This window comes from Chaetodon trifascialis, chromosome 16, assembly GCF_039877785.1.
Source record: "Chaetodon trifascialis isolate fChaTrf1 chromosome 16, fChaTrf1.hap1, whole genome shotgun sequence".
Taxonomy (NCBI): domain Eukaryota; kingdom Metazoa; phylum Chordata; class Actinopteri; order Chaetodontiformes; family Chaetodontidae; genus Chaetodon; species Chaetodon trifascialis.
The window spans coordinates 6,906,834-6,926,350 of record NC_092071.1 but is presented as its reverse complement, the minus strand read 5'-3'; the positions used below and the strand labels follow the sequence as shown (position 1 = coordinate 6,926,350).

The following is a 19,517-nucleotide window of genomic DNA, read 5'->3' as shown; positions in this document are numbered from 1 at the left end:
GTAATACCAGAGCAGACAGAGATTTGTTTGATCAATCATTTCATCAGAATTGAAGGTATTTAAAGAGGGAAAGACCGCAGATGTTGTTACGGCAATCAAACAGTATCTCCAGCTCAAACAACCTTGATGAGGGTTTTGTCCAATCACATCACAGCTCACTTATAAACAGAGCCAACTGAGGACTCTATTTCACCTACCCCCTACATGGGTCCCGCCTACAATACTTTAATTCTTGACGTGAATTGATCATTGTTATTGGGTGAAAAAAATGACTAGCAGACAGAAGGTAGTTGAGGGTACTAAAATGCAGTAATCATGAATGCCCTGTTATACAGTATCCCTCTGTCAAAATATAGATATTTCATCTGAACTCAACTTTAATTGAAGGAAGAATACGTAGTATTTTAAAACATATAGTTGTCTTTGAATAGCCCTCATTCATCCTCATTTGGCTTCTAGTTCAACTGGCTGCACTGAAAAAAGTAAAAACATTCATTGCTATTGAGTGACTCTAGGTATTTCACGTGATCAAAGGTGAGCCCACAGTGCTGCAGCACCACAGGAACCCCAGCTATTATCATTATTAGACCCTCTGCCATCAGGATGTGACTATCTTTAGAGGTCATCTATCATCTTCAATCAAGTCTTATGATTGCTGCTGAGTCAGCCAATCAGTTGCACAGAAACCAAGGTAGCCAGATGGCTTTTGCCTCCCTTGACCTTAAAAATATTCACTTTCTTAACTCCCAGAGAAGATTAATATATACACATATATACCAATTTATTGCAGCATCACACAGAAATTATACAGAGAAATATCAAGTTTTCCTTGGTAAACAATTGTCAATATTACTATTAAAGGGGGGAATCAAAAGTGCTGAGCTTTCAAGTTTCATCAGGAATCATTGATAGCATCATCAAGTAAATCATGTTTAGCAAAGTAGTTTTAAAACGCTCAAAAATGCAACCAATTACTGCATATTGCCATTAGAAGCTGAGTACAATCAGCTGACAATTAGCAACCCTCAGTAATCAATAGAAACACACACTACTGGATTGTAAAACACTGATGAAACCAACAACTAACCACAGTCAATCAATGTCAGACAATCTTAGCATACCTGGTGGTTCTGTGGTGGTGTAAAATGTAAAAAAAAAATATATACACAGGGTATTTTGAATGAAAAGAAAGCTCCAGGGATATTATGCCAAACTCCCTTTAGAAAACACGACATTTTACTAATTCTTTAGGTTTCCACAAAAACTCATACCTTTAGACACAAAATAAGAGATGTTGTATGTTCAAAGTCTTCTTGTGAGTTCGGCATCAATATGAAGTGGATGGATGGATGGATGGATGGATGGATGGATGGATGGATGGATGGATGGATGGATGGATGGATGGAGATTTCTAATGTTTTGGAAAGGATGCTTCAGAGAAAAGTGATAACAGCAGTCATCCACGAATTTGTCCTTCAAGCCAGGACTGATGAGAGTAGTTTGTATAAGAGAGACAGTGGCATACAGAGACAGTGACGACGAAAGCAATTAATGCAAACAAAGCCCCAATTCCCTGATGCCTTTGAATTGTCCACACTCCTGATATGTCCCAGCCTTGCTATGCTGTGCATGCTCTCCCCAGCTGCCATCACAGCTATAAATATCACTTATCACACTAACTGACTTCTCTCTTGAGAGAGAGGGAGAGAGAGAGAGAAAGAGAGAGAGAATAAAGGGAACCAAAAATACTGGTGCAGGTATGATTGCTTGCCAAGACAAATGGCATCCATCAACTTTAGCTGAGTTCCATATTCATCCACGATTGGAATCCAGCCATGCGTATACAGGGAGGGAGGGGAGGGAACTGATAGCTGGTCTGGCTTGGTCATGTGTGCTCTGCAAGCCTCCAACCGCCATCTCTGATTTTGGAAAACAGCGTATTTTCCACCGTTAGTAAGCGCTGATTTTAATGTCACAATCACTTCAGGGTGGCCAAATTCGAGTGGGATGTTGTCTTCCCACACATAAAGCAAATATGGCTCTGAGGCACATGGTGTTTATTTTTTTTTATTAACTTTAAAACTTCAAAAACATTTAAATAGCTCTGACCGATGTGGAATGATATACACACTGGCAGGGTGTTGATTTTAACACTCTCAAAAGTTAAATTAACATTGATGATTTTGCTGTGTAGCAGAGCCCTTGCTGTGCTGATCAATGCGAGTGGTGAGAGAGCCAGAGGCATGGTGTGTGCATGTGTGTGCACAGGCATATACTGTGTGTGTGTTAATGTGAGTGAGTGAAGCTTTGCCCTACACACACACACACACACACACACACCACACACACACACACACACACACACACACACACACACACACACACACACACACACACAGAGGCAGCATGAGTGTGTTACCACAAACATTCAGTAAGGTTTGAGCATCCTTCTCTGTGCTGTGCATCACTCCATTAACTGTAGCTACAGAGCAATGCCTGGTCTCAGGCCCATCTCCCATTGTGAACAAAGTCTGTCTGCATAGACACCTACCCTGCCCTACCCAGCATGCCCCAGCGTGGCACAGCAGGACCTGGCAATGCTGCTGGGCCCTAAAGGTAAGGATGCCTCTGCACGAGTCCAGCGATAAACCCAGCTGTAAGCCTGGCTTCAGTCTCTGTATCGCAGGTGGCCATCAGTGGGGGACTGAGCTCTACCCATGGTTCTGCCTCCCCCCTTCTGTAGCTGTCCACCTCACCTTTGTACCACAGGAAATATTCAAAACTGCTGTACAGTCTTCCTCTGCAGCTTGTCTGCACTTCGCTCTGTACAATCTCTGCTCATGTCATAAGTTAGTCAGAAACAAGTAGCAAGTAGTGACTCCTATCAGAATGAAGTGGCCAATCACAGTGCCTAACTCATTATTATGGTAATGTTGTTCCACTCTTATTGCTTTGTTTTGATTGCTGTTTCTCCATTTCTCTCAACTTTGAATATGACATTTTCTCAAATATCTCTGTTTTTATGGGTTCTGCAATGTAAAATTGGGAGTCAGGACTGCGCTGTGATTAACTAGTCTGAAGTTACCTTTGGGCACTGAATGAGCCACACCTCATTCATTCTTCTTGCCTGGCAGAGTCACTGTGAACTTCAGAGTCTTTAAGGTGCCTTTGGGGGTTAACCTCCGAGTTAGGTGAGTGTATGTTGTGGACCAAGTCCAATAGAGATCAATACAGCTTGGTGAGAGCTGAGGACAGCAGTGAGTTGTTCTCTTTTCTCATCTGTGACCAGGCTGCCACAATCATCCCCGAACAAAGGTCTTGCTCTTTCAAACAATGCATAATCATGAAAGAAATTAACCCGAGCTAGCATTTCATTAGTGCCCAATACTTGTCAGTTCTTCAGCTTTTGTATTTTGTGCTCCTTGTAAAATTATTCCCAAGGAACCCCTCCCAGCTGACATACTTTTATGTAGGTCTGGGTCTGTTTTTCATGGTCTTAATGCTACAGCATACAATCACATTTTAGACATTAAATGAATAGTCCTTTTGTCCTAGAGGGAGATCAGCAGTGTGCTTGCACTTTTGTGGCAACAGTTTGGGGAAGGCCTTTCCTGTTAACTTGACAGCAAACCTGAGCACAAAGCCAGAAATCTTTCAGTTTGGCATGGAAGAACAGGAATTGGTCTGGACAAGATCGCTGACCTCAATCTCATCCAACACCTTCAGGATTAACTGGAACACAGAGTGTGCGCCGGGCTTTATCACCCAATATCAGTGCCTGACCTCACTAATGATCTTGTGGCTATATTAGAGAAATTTCCTGCATCCTGGTTTCAAAATTATGTAGAAATCCATCCCAGAACAGTGAATGCTGTTACAGGCAGAATGTTCAATGAGATATGAAATGTTTGGGTATCTGCATACTTTCAGTCATGTTAGGAACCTACCAAAACCACACACAGAGCAGAAAAACAAACATCAAAGTGGCAGCTACAAAACATGCAGGCATGCATGACAGGTAGGAAGCATATTCCAGGTTCAGTGCTCTTTTATTAATCCTCAAGCTGCAATAAAAAGCTTTTTAAACAAGCAAGGCGATGCCGATTGTCTTTTTTTGTTTCCCTTGAGCCTGCTAAGAAGCTCGTTCCCCCCTATTTGATGTGTATAACATAGAACATGAAACATGCTGGCATACATACAGTAGTTTCACGCTTCACCAAATGAAACAGCCATAGTTCCAGTGAGTGCTAAGCTGTGTTACGCTTTCATATATAACTTGTGCTCAGTGTGAAAATAGATATGCTATTTAGGTTTATATAACAGTGGGGTTTCTTATTAATTATTAAACTTCCTGAAACATGTTTCAAGTTTAAAACAGAAAATATTTTACTTCTCCTTCATTGGCATTCCATGGAAAAATAATGAAAAGCCACAACAGAGACGGCAGATATGTTTTAGGCAGACTCTATGCCATACTAACGATCACAGGGCACTGCTTGCATAGTGATTTGTAAATCTATGAAAAACTGATACTGGCCAAAATGCCTTATGAATACTAAGTATGAAGTCAGCATAGATCTGAATGCAGACATCACCCATAATCCTTGATAACAATGCTTTTTTTTTTTTTCCAGAATAAAAGGTTTTCTTTTTCTTAAAGGCAAATGAGGGAAAATGACAAATTATTTCATTATCTTTCACAGCTTATGTCATCACTATCTTTCTCCTTTAGGCAAATATTTAAAGCATTTATAACTTTACTGAAAGATTATGTGCGTAAGTCATGTGCAATCTTTCAAAACATGCAGCACAGGGCAAAGGTCCGTAATTCTCTGTTCCCCATCTAAACAACACTGAGATATGCTATTAATGATACATGAATGTAATTACATTTCTCACAGCATTTTGCTTAATGTGCCAAATGAATGGGGAAGGAGACTGATGAGAACACAGCAGGCGTTAATTAGCCTCATCCATGCGCAAAAGAGCTTCAATTTTGCAGAGAGGCGATGTTATTGCTTCAAGTTGATGCAAGTTCAGACTGGTGCAAATAAATTACTTCAAATGTATTTTGGCTCCCTGATTTAATAGAGGTCAAAATTTAATGCGTCTACTCAATACAGGAAAAAGGGGGGAATCATTAAGTCATTCAACTCTCTGTCACACTGTTTGAGTGGAGAGCAGCCTGCAGAAACTATGCTTCTTTTGAACTGGAGGGTTTTAGTGAGTGTGATGACAGCATGGGGTGATCACCAAATGTCAAAAACCTTTAATGTACACAGCTGTTAGGTTGCTGTAGGAGGTATAACTGCTACACAGGTTGGTCAAGAGCCAAAGAGTCACACTCTGCACTGACAGGTCTGTGAATACACCATCACTGCCAAAGTGCCCTGGAGCAACATACTGACTCTCAAACTGCTGTGATGAAATAAAGATGGGTGATGGTGATCTGAGGAAACAACACTTTTAACGCGATATTAGGGTAATCTTTCTCTGTCCTCTATAATGAAGAATTAAATCACAATGACCAGTAAAGTGGAACCTCATTATCCAAATTTTAAACACCTTAATTGAATGAGCATAATGAATTAAACAGGCTTACATTATGTGATAACAATGAAGCATTATAATATCACCTGAGCACCATTATATCATTGCATTAATGTTTGATTGACATATATTTTTACCAGTAAATATTTTAGCAATCATTTGAAGATCAAAAAATTAAGGTATGAAGTAATACCGTTTATTGAAACTTAAAAGAACATTAATAAACTCTGCATGTTCAATGCATGTGAATGCAGAGGGTACTTTTTAGATCAAATGAGTTTCAGTAATTACTGTTTTTATTTTTTTTATTTATTTTTTTTAAATAACAGGCAATCAGACATATTTAAGTCTCTCCTGCCATAATGTCAAGTGAAAATAATTTAAAGAGTTAATTTCAACAACACCAAAGTTGGTGATGATTGTTAGAACCGTAAAAAGATGAACCGAGAAGGTTTTGGTGCCTTTTATGTTGTTTTTATAGCATTTGAATGAATTGTGTTTCACGATGATAAAATTGCTCTTTCTGTGAATGGAGTCTGGTGGCATTGGCGGGAGTGCTTTAATAGCTGCTTCTGGTTCAACGAAACAATTCTTACTCTTTAACAAAGGGGCATCTCTGCAGGGATCCTTTCATTAAGGTTGTCAGACACTGTATAAGAATCTAAGCTCGTCAGTGGCAAAAACAAACACTTTTGACGATGTACTGGAGGAGGGATTACACTGCAGTCCGTTTCCTGGCCGCCACCTGCAGCACTCTTTTCAGCACTCATCTGCAACAAGTCTTCCATCATATAGTAACAAAGACCTTCAATATGAAGATGACAATCATTTCTGGCTCCAGAAATGCTCTGCCACCTAGAAAATGCAGTAAGGCAGCACGAGCTACGGTGTAAGTGGGTATATTTAGATTAATGCACATTTAGCACAAACAAGAAAAAAAAACACTGACAGTTTTCCATCCTAATCTTTCATTTATCAGCAGTAACCTGTTGACATTTTTCTTGATACAGCTCGACATATCTCGGGGGAGGACTTAAGAAAAATTCATATATTTTTCATCAGTTGAACCGACACACAAAGAGGCATGCACGCATGCGTGCGAAACACACACGCGGACCAAGATAGTAACATTTCCATGCATGAATAATCATAACTTTGACAAAGACAGAGATTGGAAGACTGCAATCCTAAACCTATTTGGAAAGGAGTACAAATATTTAATATTTATCTACAATCTCTTTATTGGCATTAGACTAAACAATATACTTGTATACAGATTAGCCTCACTCAATAGGCTCATAATACACACAGAAATTGTGAAAAGGTCTGAGTGAAAAAGGAAGAAAAAACTGCAGAGAGACATTAAGACAAAACTTGGACTTGAACTAACTGATATTCCTTATGATGATTGATAGGATGTAAACTGGGTTTCTTGAATATTTCTCTCCCATCCATCTATAGTCCTACTGCTGAGCTCTCTCTCTTAAACACTATGCACTTGTAATTCATATTTGATCAGAATGACATGAATCAAAGGTTAGATTGGTGTGGATAACCTGCCTCTCTACCTCTCTACAAGCACACAAGGTGGCAGATTCTGACACCTCTGTTCCTCAATAAAAGTGGAAGAGTTACTGTATTTTTATGTGTAAACAAAGTTATCATCAGCATTTTTTGGCCAGGTCCACCACTGCACTAAATTCCCTCATGTAAACAGAGGAGATAATGGCTCACACTCCCGTCACAAACTTTTCTAAAAGTTTTCTAAAAGCCCCATTTTCACTAACCTAAACATATCAAAGGCCAAAACACATTCAAAAAAAGCTACGTTTTGACAAATACCTCTGTTCGTGTTCACTAGGCATGAGAGTCAAGCGACTGAAAACAAAAGAAAAGGTTGATCATCTACAGTTGCTGGTGCTACTATGAATGCATATGCTATCATCAAAGCCATCTTATAATGATGGCAAAACTGTGATTAAGGTCAAGGCTCTAGAACACCTACTCTGAATAATAAATGTCTGTGTAATTAGGTTTGTTTTACTGTACTGCAATGTAGGTTGTCTTGTGTGGGTATAAACCTGAGTACATTACTTCCATTCCTACAGCTGGTCATTACACTATCCATTTATAATGGACACAAATTAGATCTGCCTGTACCAAAGTATTGCTTGTCATCAAATTATTAAGGCAACAAACCAGAGTGCATAATTTAGAAATGCTTGCCGTATATTTAACTTAGCCTCCTAATAATCACTGAAATGTCCTCCAAGGAGCAGGTGGAGTGGATTTGCCACAGTAAGTACAGTAGGTGCCACAGAATCCAGAGCTGATTAAAATGCAATAAATACTAAAACTTATAGCTTGGGGTCAGTGAGCCAGCTCTCATTGAATGGATTTTCATGTGAATGAAGAATATGCTTTGAAAAATGAAAGAAAATTCTCTATGAATAAAATAAAAAAGAAAACAGTCAGATACCTTGCCTTGTCCTTTAAATTCTGAGGCTTACGCACTGACATGACTTAGTCTAAGTTATTTAAAACAAAAAACCAAAAAAAAAAAAAGACTGAATCGAGAATGTTCAAATGTTGTGTAATTTTACTGTTAAGTACTTGTGCTTTAAAAACCTTAAAAACCTATGTCTGACTGACTGACTGACTGACTGACTGACTGACTGACTGACTGACTGACTGACTGACTGACTTGCAATTTTGCTTATGAAGATTTTTTGAGACTTGACTTTGGACCACAAATGATCTCCCCACTCTGGGTCCAAGTGGTAGCTTTAGAAAGGAGCATTAAAACTGCAATATAATAAAGAGTGTACTGTACATAGTTGAAGCTATTTTGCCTTGAACAACTTAGTGAAATTCTGTAGTAGATTTAGAGAGGAATCACATTTCTGATGACATACTGGTGCTTTGAGGAACAACAAAACATGCAACGAGCTGCTTACAGTTGTAAGTCTGATGTTAGTTTCCTTCAATTAGTGTTATCAGAAAGCAAGATTGGGTCGATTACTCGGATCCTCGCCCTCTTTCAACCATCTGACAAATTTGTTATCTATCACCTCCCCTTCAGAATGGCAGATGAATTATCACTAAGCTCAATGAGAGACAGCTAATTCCGACACGTCAAAATAACCATGCTAGCCACAGCCAACTCTATCTGATTTCACAGCATACTTGCTGCTCCTGCTTAGTATGGCAAGCAGCAATTTCATTACAGATCTCTCTCACTCACTCTCTCTCTTTCTCATGTCCTTAACCAATGACATCCTCATTCATTCACTGCCCTATTTCCGTGGGCCTGGGGTTTCAATGCTGATGCATTTGGGGTGAAGAGCCTCTCCTCCAGGGCCTGGCCGTCGCTCACACACCTGGAGTCAGCCCCACTATTACGCATGCTATTTGCACAAATTGCTCCATTTGTGTGTGAATATGAAATCCATTTCCGGAATATGACTGGAGACCATATCTATTCCCAAAGAGAGCGGTTGAGAAGTGAGGGATACTTTTATTTTTCAGTGCGATTGCCTCTTCATCTCCCCTTTGTCCTTAGCTGTAAGGGAAGTCTGAGGAATTTTACATGTGAAATTGTATGGAAAACCAAATCCCATTGCTGATGCCAAATTTTTATTGTTCAGTGGATTTCAATTGTTCAAGATCTGAACAAAGAAACCTTAAATACCCTGAAAGAGTGCACAGAGCACTCAAGTTAATAATATTCCTTTAACACTATACATATTGCATTTCTTATTTCTTTTCTTATATAAAGACTGGTGAATCAGTCGCCTGTACGATTTCTCCTCTTCAATCTGAAATGTTCAGATATTGACTCTTAATTTGGTTGCTTACATGCATGGACAATCGTGTTGTGTAATTGTAGCATTTATTCTGTGGCAAAAAGGTCAGGTGCTGCTAAATATTCATTGTATCAGCTTTTATGTCCCAGCATAAATATTGCACTGTTATATATTATAATACATAGAGACACAGAGATAGCTAAAATCTGGGACTGGGTAATATCACTGCTTGTTGACTTGAAGAGGAATATTGTGATGATATGATCTGACCTTGCTGTCATTTTACACAATCTAGTTGTTAAATGAATGCTTCCAAACAAACAGAGTAAAAAGTAACCCATTAAGCTATTTACGGAGCCCGGACGGTGTCCTTAAGAAAAAATAAACTAATTTGTGTTCTCCTTTTTAATTATTCATGATCTCTAATTAGCAATTTGTACCCCCCATTTAATAATTTGTGTGCACAGATTACTTAATTTGTGCTGTTAATTCAATAATTGTCTGGATTGCTTAATTCTTGCTTTCAATTTCATGTTGTTTATGTGTGAGGCATCCGATTTTAAACCCATCCAAACTAAATCACAAAGCCTCGCTCGCCTTAAGGAAAGTAACTGTGTAGTGTAACTGCTGCCTATGCACACCGGATGACATCTGATCTTCAGGCTTTTTAACAACATTACAGCTCCAGGACAAAGACCTTCATTTATGTGGCTTTAGTTGGCATAGATGCACACACACACCTCACAAAGACCTCTTCCTAAGACACTTCATCTATCATGTATGTTGAGTTCAGCCTCTTTCACTTTACTCTTCAGTTTCACAGAGCCTGTAATGCATCCGTTTAATATATTTTAGCGATTACATTCAAATCACTGAATACTCTGGAACAATATGTCACCAAACTAAGAATGGGTGTTTTTACTCACAGGCACAGCAACTTCATTCATTATTTATGATTATTAATTATCCCATCATGGTGACAGGCTCAGCCAGGATCTGATGTTAAATGACATTCTGTACTTTTCTACACACCAGGAAACTAAGCTGTGACACAGGGATTCCGAGTTTATCCAGTCAAATCTTTTAAAATTAAGCACGTATCCTGAGGATGAGCGCTGAGCTTAACCAAATCTGTAACGGCATTTTCATTTTATTGTTGGTAAAAGTTGTGCCTCGTGTATCACACCTTGCCAACTTGTTCCACTAATGCCCGAGCCCCTCACAACTGGTGGCTATTACTAACGTGATGCAAGTCAGAAACATCAGGTCCAGTCCTGACATTTGCAACTCGGCATCATGGGATTGTTTTATGATGGACAGTCATCTGATTTCATGCATATGTGGCTACAACATCACCTCATCCAATATCACATTATTTTTAGGCTATTACTTGTAATTCGGGGGCACAGTGAGAAACATTGCAGTGCTCAAGCCCGTCAGCAGCCATAGAGCTGGTGCCTGTGCCAGGTTCACTCATTTAGTGGTTGTAATAACCATTTTGCTACATTTGCCATATAGCACATATATTATGTTGAGATATTGACTGGAAGATATTACAGTTTTTTTCTAAGCCAAGGGGAGGGTCCAAAGATATTTTTATTAAGGCTTGGGAGAGTCTTGGATTTTCGTTTTTTTAAAATGAAATATAAGATTCAGACCTCCTCCCCACCCAAACAAAATAAGGCTGATGTTCAGACACTGTCCTGCATGCAAAAGCAGAATTTAGTTTGTTTCTCATTAAGGAGGGCGTTGTGGCACTATTTGGGTAGTGAGAAAGCAAGGGACAAAGTTTGAAAGTGCCTGTCTCACACCAAAAACAATATTGAATTGAGAGCACAAATTATTAAATCGAGAACAGGAATTAGTCATTTGAGACCACAAATTTGCAAGTAGAGAGTTTCTTTTTTCATTTCTTTTTTCCCATGACACCTCCCAGGCCCCATAGTTATTGAAGTTTCTGATACACACTTCATTGTGCTGAACATCAGTTTGAATATTAGATATATAATTTTAGATTTATACACAATATGTATTGATATGAGAAAACTAGCCTTATTAATGTCATGATATTGCCCTCAATTGCTATATCATGTCACCCAGCCCCTACTACAATCTATGAGAGAGATTAGATGTTGAGAAAGAGATGCTTAAAATACACAGACTGTTGAAAATAATGCTTCTGTGTAGTTGTGACTTGGGTAGCGTTGCCATTACTGATGAAACGGACAATAGCCGAGGGCTGGATTAAGGCAAAAATAATGATGTGCCTTGTTGTTAGCGACAGAAGGCTCTATCCTGTTATGTCCCAGGCTTTACTCTAGACATTTAATTAAGCACCATGAGCACATACTCAAATGTGTGGATGGTGTACTTCCAAGTGTTCAGGGTCTTTTTAAACACATGGCTTAAGGGGAGAAAAAGAAGTCAGGACAGATACAGGCCAGAGGGAACATGGGGATGTCTGAAGCCAGCAGTGTACAAATGAGTGACTATGAATAACCTGTGGGTATGTGCAGCGATACAGTATGCGTGCCTCTTTTTATGAAGTGCATCCATCAATGGGAGAATACATATCATCCAAAAGACTCTTGTTAGTGCAAATCAATCCTGAAAATAAACTAATAACTCTGTTACTTTTATTATACAGTGTCACTACTAGAGTTGGGGGGTATCCAAATTTTGATACTGTCAAACTTTCCCCACATTTTCCCGGGGTATACGGTAGTACCGTGGCTAATTAAAAATCACTTTGCAGGGCAGCGTGACATGCGCACAGTTCAGACGGTCAACGCTCACGCGGAGAAGCACCAGTCCTAACTTGTAGCATACCAGAATGACGGTTAAAAGCCTCTAGCAAGCATTGGCACCCAAACGAAACATAATTCATACCCCACGAAATATGTGCAATATGTGTAATTATATGTGCATGTAATGAAAGCATGAAAATAGCGTACGTCAAAGTCACTGCATCGGTATCATGTGAAAGCAGAGAGTCTGATGATCACGAAGATGTCTGCCTCCTCACTGTGCGACGAAAACTCGGCGAGCTAGCAGCCAAAGAGTACCAGAAAAAGACTTTGCTAAATTATAAAAAGGAGGTGGTTTCTAGAGTGGAGGGAGCGCTCTTCATGCAATAACCTATCTCTGGGGTTACTTCCTTCTGGATCGTCATTGGTGTTTCTATGGTGAATTTGGGCGGGTCGCTGAGCTATTGATCGGCAACCCCAGTTAGTCTCACCGGTCCAAACATTCTGGTTTTGTCAGGGCCCAACACCTGCACTAGAGGAGTCTTAATCATGTGCTTAATAATGGTTTTGCTCATAACAGCACTTATCAGCAAAAAAAGGAGAACTCAAGCCAGACCTCTGAGAAGAAATTTGACCTCTCTGGCCCAGTGGGAGATTTAATTATGAGGGAAATTTGATAATATGAGGTGATTTAACAATCTGACATCATAATTAATCTTCTGATGCTGACAATATACCATAAATGCCCTACGACCTTTGACCTGTCTTCCATTCCATCAGAACCCATGACCTTATCAAACTACATATGCATGATTCTGGTCACCTTTGTGGACACTGGCACAATCTTTGTCTCGCTATGAGGAAAAAAAAAAGGAGTGGAAAAAAAACCCTGCTTGTTATATTTGCTATTATTGCAGCCACTGTACTGCTCTCTCCCCCGGTAGCTGGCTGCCCGAGCCATTTTACATTTAAATTTGTTGAATAATAAATTATTCAGTGATTTAATTCCAAAGAAAGCGGCAAATTTTTCTAAAGCAACCCACCTGCCTAGCCACGGGTGCCATTCCCTCACTGACTTGTTTTTAAATTACATCCACGATAGGATTCTCATTAATCTTCATGCATTTCAAAAGGCTTCAGGGATCATAACAAATTTTTTAAATAGATTCCTGTATATATGCTATGACAATGATCACACACCATCCAGCGAGTCTGTGAGGTTATTTCTGGAGACTCCTCTCTGTGGGATATGGGCATACAGTAGTTTGTTGAGATCACATTGTCTGTCACGGCAGCTGCAGTGCTTTTATGTGCTGTCTTGTCGCTGACAAAAAAGGAGTGGATGTGGACAAAGAGCGTCTGAGAAATCTCAAATTGCATATTGAATTCTAAAAGCACACCCTCAAAAGGCAGAATCCTGGCAGAGCCCGCTCGCTCATGCTGCCAAAATCGAGACAATGGTAATTGCTTGTCATATTTAGGACAATTATGTAGGAAATACAAATGCCATATTAAAACCTTTTTGAAATTCTACTCAAAGCCCATTTGATTCATTTTCATCTCACTCTATTCTGGCAAGGTGTAGTGGTGTGATCGCTGTGTGGGTGTTTATTGACTCACTGCTTTCAATGTTGTCTCATTTATTCCATCTAGGCCCCAAGCTTTCCGTCCTTTGCCTGAGTATCTCAAATTTCATTTTTGTCATTTGAAGATCTTTCTTCCAAATTGACAAATGATGACTTTCAAAAACAGTGATACCTACTCTTACAAACTGCTGAAAAGCACAATATGTAATTACACCTCACCTCATGGACTCTTGCTTACAGACAGAAGGCAAAGAGCACTATGATATGGCAAGAAATCTTAGAGGAAATCAGCCATACTTTTGCTGCTGCATGTTGTTTTGTATTGTTCTCACAATCTCTCTGCACAATATGTCTGGATATTTAGGGCCAAGTGTGATTACAAGGTCCATTTACTCTGTGATTCCTAAGCTTTCAGCCACAATCGCTGCCTTCCTCAGCAGATGGAGTTGTCATGTCATTAAACACCTTAAGGTCTCCACTGGCACACCCAAAACTGCATCAGCACCACACAGATTAAGATGGAGGCAGAGAAGACTATTATGCTGCAAGGAATTCTATCAATTTCTTATGAGTATATGGAAATTAAATCAAGCTGACCATTGCTGTTCTCTATGAAGGAAAAAACTAGTTGTAGGAGCCAACTTTCAAGCCCAGAGATGGGTCTTTGACAGTAAAAACATACACACACACACACATACATAAACAGACAAAAAAGATTTTGGGCAGAGCATCACTTAAATGATACATGGGGACAACTACAGGCTATTTATGACTTTACAGTACATGAAATGCATGGGGTCAAATCCAGACTGGAGACCATCATTGGATATGGGTCACAATTAACTCACCACTACAGACAATGAACAGTTTTACAGATGGCCAAAGAGGATGAAGACTATGCAAGCCACAGAGAGAGACTGCAGAGACAATACATGAATAGATAGAGGCGGCAAAGTGTGGATGAGGGCCATGAGAACAGGAACAAGCCAAAGAGTCTACACACCAAAGCAAATGAGCATGGGACTGACTGCAGTGACCCTGCACAAAAGGTCAGCAAACAAATGTGATTTATGTGAGGCTATGTGCTATATGCTGAAATCATCCACCTGCTGGGAGTGAAAAGGGCACTTTAAATAAAAGCTGAGGCTAGAGGGAGGGTTGAACGTGATCTCTGTGATTGTGATGCTAAATATCTTGACTAATTTATATGTCAAAAACAAGAGCAGGAGCACATATTACAGGTCTGTACTTAACCATGTTCTCAATTTCTCAAGTTTCAACACACAATGACCCACTGACAGTGAGTATCTTTACCTGCACGCAAGAAGCCAGGCAACTCAGAGAAATCCAGTGAAGCAGGAAATGAGACACATTTTCATGCACTGTGATAGGGGTGGGTGATATGGTCAAAATCTTGTATCACGGTATATATGCAATGAGGGCACAGCTTTTCCTTAGAGCGTGAGTGTACGTGAATTAAGCTAACAGTCAACAGTTTATCAGTTTAAAACAACTTTTTTTGAGGCATCTTTTGTTTTACTCAGACTTTGAAAATAATTATTTTGAATATGAGGGTGCACTGTTGTGTGAAATTATCTATAAACCTCTAACTACAGAAAGCTGACTATGAACTAGTTACTTAAGTGCATATATACCCACTCAGTGGTGAACAATTATTTGTAGTTACTGTTGCCCTTCCCCTGAGCATCCTGGTTGAACAATCAATCTTTCATTTACTTTCTGCCTGGAAGCAACTTTCTCCTCAGATGACCCGTTGCTTGCAAATTTTACAGTCCCATGGTGGCAACAATGACATGCAGTCCTTGCTGGAGCTATCATACCACTCAGTTATGGTTCAGGTTCATACTTTTGTGGCTGTTGTGCAACACAGGAGCAAAGTTGTTCCTATTTTTCACTGAGGGATGCAAATAATGTTGTGCTGAAAGCAAAATCAAAATGCCATTATGGCATTTTTGAAAAGGATTTGACCAATTATGTTGGGGTAATTCCAAGTCCTAGTTTGCAAATCTGACCACAAGTGTTTCACCATCATTCAATCACCTAGATATTAAACTGATAAGAACAGATACGAAACTTGATCTAAGCCAAAAGGCCAAGGTCTTATTTTAGGCATTAAAAATAAAAAAATTTTCTTGCCCTGGTGTGTGTTCCCCTTGGCCTAGCAGCCTGGCCCTGTACAATTATAGGGGAAACAGTGGTTTGTATATGTGTGTGGGAGGTGGGGAAGAGGGCAGGAGCAGGGAGACGGAGCAACCAGGAAAGAGAGAGCGGAGTGCAGAGGAATATAATCTGAATTCAAAAGCAATCATTTTTGTTCTCAGCTCATAAAGCCGTCTACTGTTGATGGGTTAGGCAGTAAAAATCAGGGGGATGAAGGTAAAGAATGGATCTGAAGGGTTTGCAGTGATGCTTGCACTCACAGCAGCAGCAGCAGCAGCAGCTGGTATCAACTAAAAGTTGACCTTCAGTGAGTTCTACGTAAATCCTAAAAAGAATTACAGATAATTTCATTAATGAGAGCCAGTAATTTTGTTCTTTCCTGTTAAGAAACTTCTGACAAATCAGACAACAAATAATATTTAATTTGACAGAATTTGGACACAGGCGCAATTTGTAGTACTGAAAAGATTAGCTAATTAATTGATAAACAGAAAAAACTGAGGATGTCACCTTGGGCAGTGGGAAACTGAAAAACTGTATTTAGCTAATTTTCAAGGATTAATCAATTCATTAAGCAAATAATTCATTGTTAGTGAAAGTTAGTTGGTGAAATCATGTATGTCAGCCCTACACGAGATTAAGACTTGGGCAAGGCCAGCTGCTGTCGGTATGCTAGAGGCGCCGGGGCACTGAAGGGGCAAGTAACGACAGAGAGAGAGACAAAGAAAAGACACTGCACCATTCTTTATCAGCACACCATATGTCAACCACTAATTAAATCTGAAGGGCTGTAAATATATCACTACAGGTTAAAGATAGAAAAGAGGAAGTGGGTCAGAGTTTTTGGAAAAACAATCAACCTGTGGAACGTGTGCCATCTTTTTTGTTCCCTCTCTTTGGGAGGTATGCAAATAGCTGTCACATTAGATGTGCTCTCCTGTGCCAAATAAGAAAGCCTTATGAGTTAGTGATATGTCCCAAACTCATTAAAGATCAAGGCAGGCTGTGAGGATGCTCTCCTCCCTCGAAATAAAGGTCTACCTTCACCTGCTGGATCTTCTGGTATTTCTACATAGCCTCTGTTTTTGGACTCTGTATCTGCACTTCAGCGTGTGTGTGTGTGTGTGTGTGTGTGTGTGTGTGTGTGTGTGTGTGTGTGTGTGTGTCCAAGTAGGCCCACTGGTGCAGCTTGCCCCAGTCAGAGTAAAGTGTTATTCAGTGTGCCACTGTCAGTCCCTCTTAGTCCCTGGAGAGGCTGTGTGCCCTCCTTAAGCCCTTCAGCGGTATCTGCAGGCACGCTCAACATGGAGCTTACACCGCTGCTACAATCCCCTTTGTCTTTGACTTTCAGACTTTCTGGCAAAAATCATCACAGCATGAAACTTTGGCTGCCTGTGAATAAGATCAGAAAGGAAATGAGCAATAATTCCCGGTCCGATCAAATTTAGGCTCATGACAATGTGAAAATTGTGAGATTTATGGTGCAAATCATAACTTTACTTGAAGATATTCTAATTTTGTAACCCACGTCTATAAAGGTGGATCTGATTTTTAGGAAAGCCTTTTTCATTTTACTAGTTTGATTAAGTCCTCAATGAACTTTTCACTTTGTAATCTTTATTGCTCTACAGCTAAATGAAATCACATTTCACAGAGATTTATGATGTGACTGAGATAGTGACTTACAACTTTCAGCTGTGAAAATTTATTCTTTTTGCACATCATTCTAATTATGCAGGATGTCTCTGGAAGAGTAATCTACATGTGACAGTATCTTACATGTGAGAGCTCCCTAAACTGGCTATGATTTGAGACCTTGGGTGTAAGAGTGAATATACAGTACAGAACATGCATAAGCACAAAGTCCTTTGATACATATTACACAATGTTCAAACTGATTAACAATCCCAGAGACAGAGGGACTGAATTTAACATTTCGACCTGCAGTAGAGTATAAAACATTGCATTACATTCCAGCATTGTTCTTTTAATTTACATTGCTTCTGTAAGTGAGAGATCCATGACTGAGGAAATGTAAATGTGGCTAGGTTTTGTTTCTCACCAAGTGATTTAATGATTCCCTTAACAACCTTGGATACAATTCGAGGTGATAGCATCCCACCTCCCCCATGCATTATACAGTATCATCCCTCAAACTCTATCGCTGCTCCAACTACATATCTGCTCTATAATCTCATTTTCTCATCGCATCTCCCCCCCCACTTTCTAAAAACTTGCAAACCTTGTGAGTGAGTGGTATGCAACCATTTTTTTCAGCTCATATATTTAGTATGGGCTTTAGAAAGGAAAAGCCAAGGTATGCAGTGCATTTTACATCAGTAACGTATTCAATGGTCACTGATGCCAAAAGTTTGACTGCATGTTTCTAGAATAAATGTCAACACATACAATACCAGAAATGGTTCAATCAATTCCTTAAGAACTTCCTAAATATAAAGAAACAAATACAAGAGTTATCTTTAGTTTATAATAAGATTGTCATAGTCCTTGTTCAGAACGTGAGCCTAAATCCATTTTTAGGGATATCCAGATTGTATCCAAACAAACAAACAAAATGTCATTTCACTCTGGTCACAGATGCATCTCAGTCTGGACACTCTGGCAGCTCGTATTGGATTTCATTTATTGGAGGTGTCTTTGGCCTTTTGATCCCCATTTCTCATGCATCCATGCTGGAAAGCCGCATCACCAGCATACATAGTTACTGACACCACATTCAGTTAGTTAAGTGTCATGAAGCTTTAAATATTATGATATTGTTTTGTACGGACAGTGAAGCAGACAGGCACAATGTGCAAACGTCAATATGGCAGTAGGTCACAGCATTCTACAGAGACAATCAAAACTTCTTTGATTGCGTAATTAAGCCAGGAGATGACTTTCAAGCTAACATACATCCCCCCCATCCCCCACCCCAACTATTCCCGCTTCTCTGAGCTTCCTCCACTATCTTCTCTCCTCGCCTTTTCCTCCACTCAGCTTCCTCCCCAGTCATTTTCTGCTTATTAGAGAGTCTCTCTGTCAACCTTGTCCCATCTAATTCTCACCCAATTACAATCTAAATGAACCACAGGACTGCTAACTTGCTTTGCCTCTTCCCATTGTTTAATTTGTGACGGTAACAAACTCTGATTAGGCTCCGCAAAGGTTCATAAATTAAGCACTCAAGGCCGAATTAATCACCATTCCCTGGGAAGATGAATGGGCAATATTCAATTTTTCCATATGGATCCAACTGACAATTCTAACACAGTGTGAAAAGAAGACCACCCAATGACAATGACTACATATTTCCAGACCGTGACATTTTGATCAGGGAGCAATACACATTATCAGCCAGAAAAAAAACTTCCATCTGACCTAACTTAAAACCTTAATGTGCAGTGTTTGCAGTAAAGCAATTTTCACTATTAGTATCTGCACTCCAAAGGTAAGACTGGGCCTGAGACTGGGTCTGATTAATGTAATTGTCTCAATTTCTCAATAAAATGTTTGCCAAAGAGAGAGGGAGTGAGTAAAAATAGGGAAAAATAATGAAAGGAGAGTGAGTTGAAGTAGCGCAAAAGTTTAAGACATGATATAAGAAGAAAGAAAAACAGGAAAAGAGAGAAGGTAAACTCAAATAA

The 19,517-nt window shown here is 39.6% G+C and overlaps 1 protein-coding gene and 1 pseudogene across 1 annotated transcript in view; both read right to left on the bottom strand.

Moving 5' to 3' along the window:
* The window catches only part of fstl4 (follistatin-like 4), a 199,000-nt gene that overhangs the window by 147,499 nt on the left and 31,984 nt on the right, over positions 1-19,517 (bottom strand). The gene's annotated exons all lie outside the window — the stretch shown is intronic.
* Positions 15,634-15,814, bottom strand: LOC139345304 (U2 spliceosomal RNA; annotated as a pseudogene).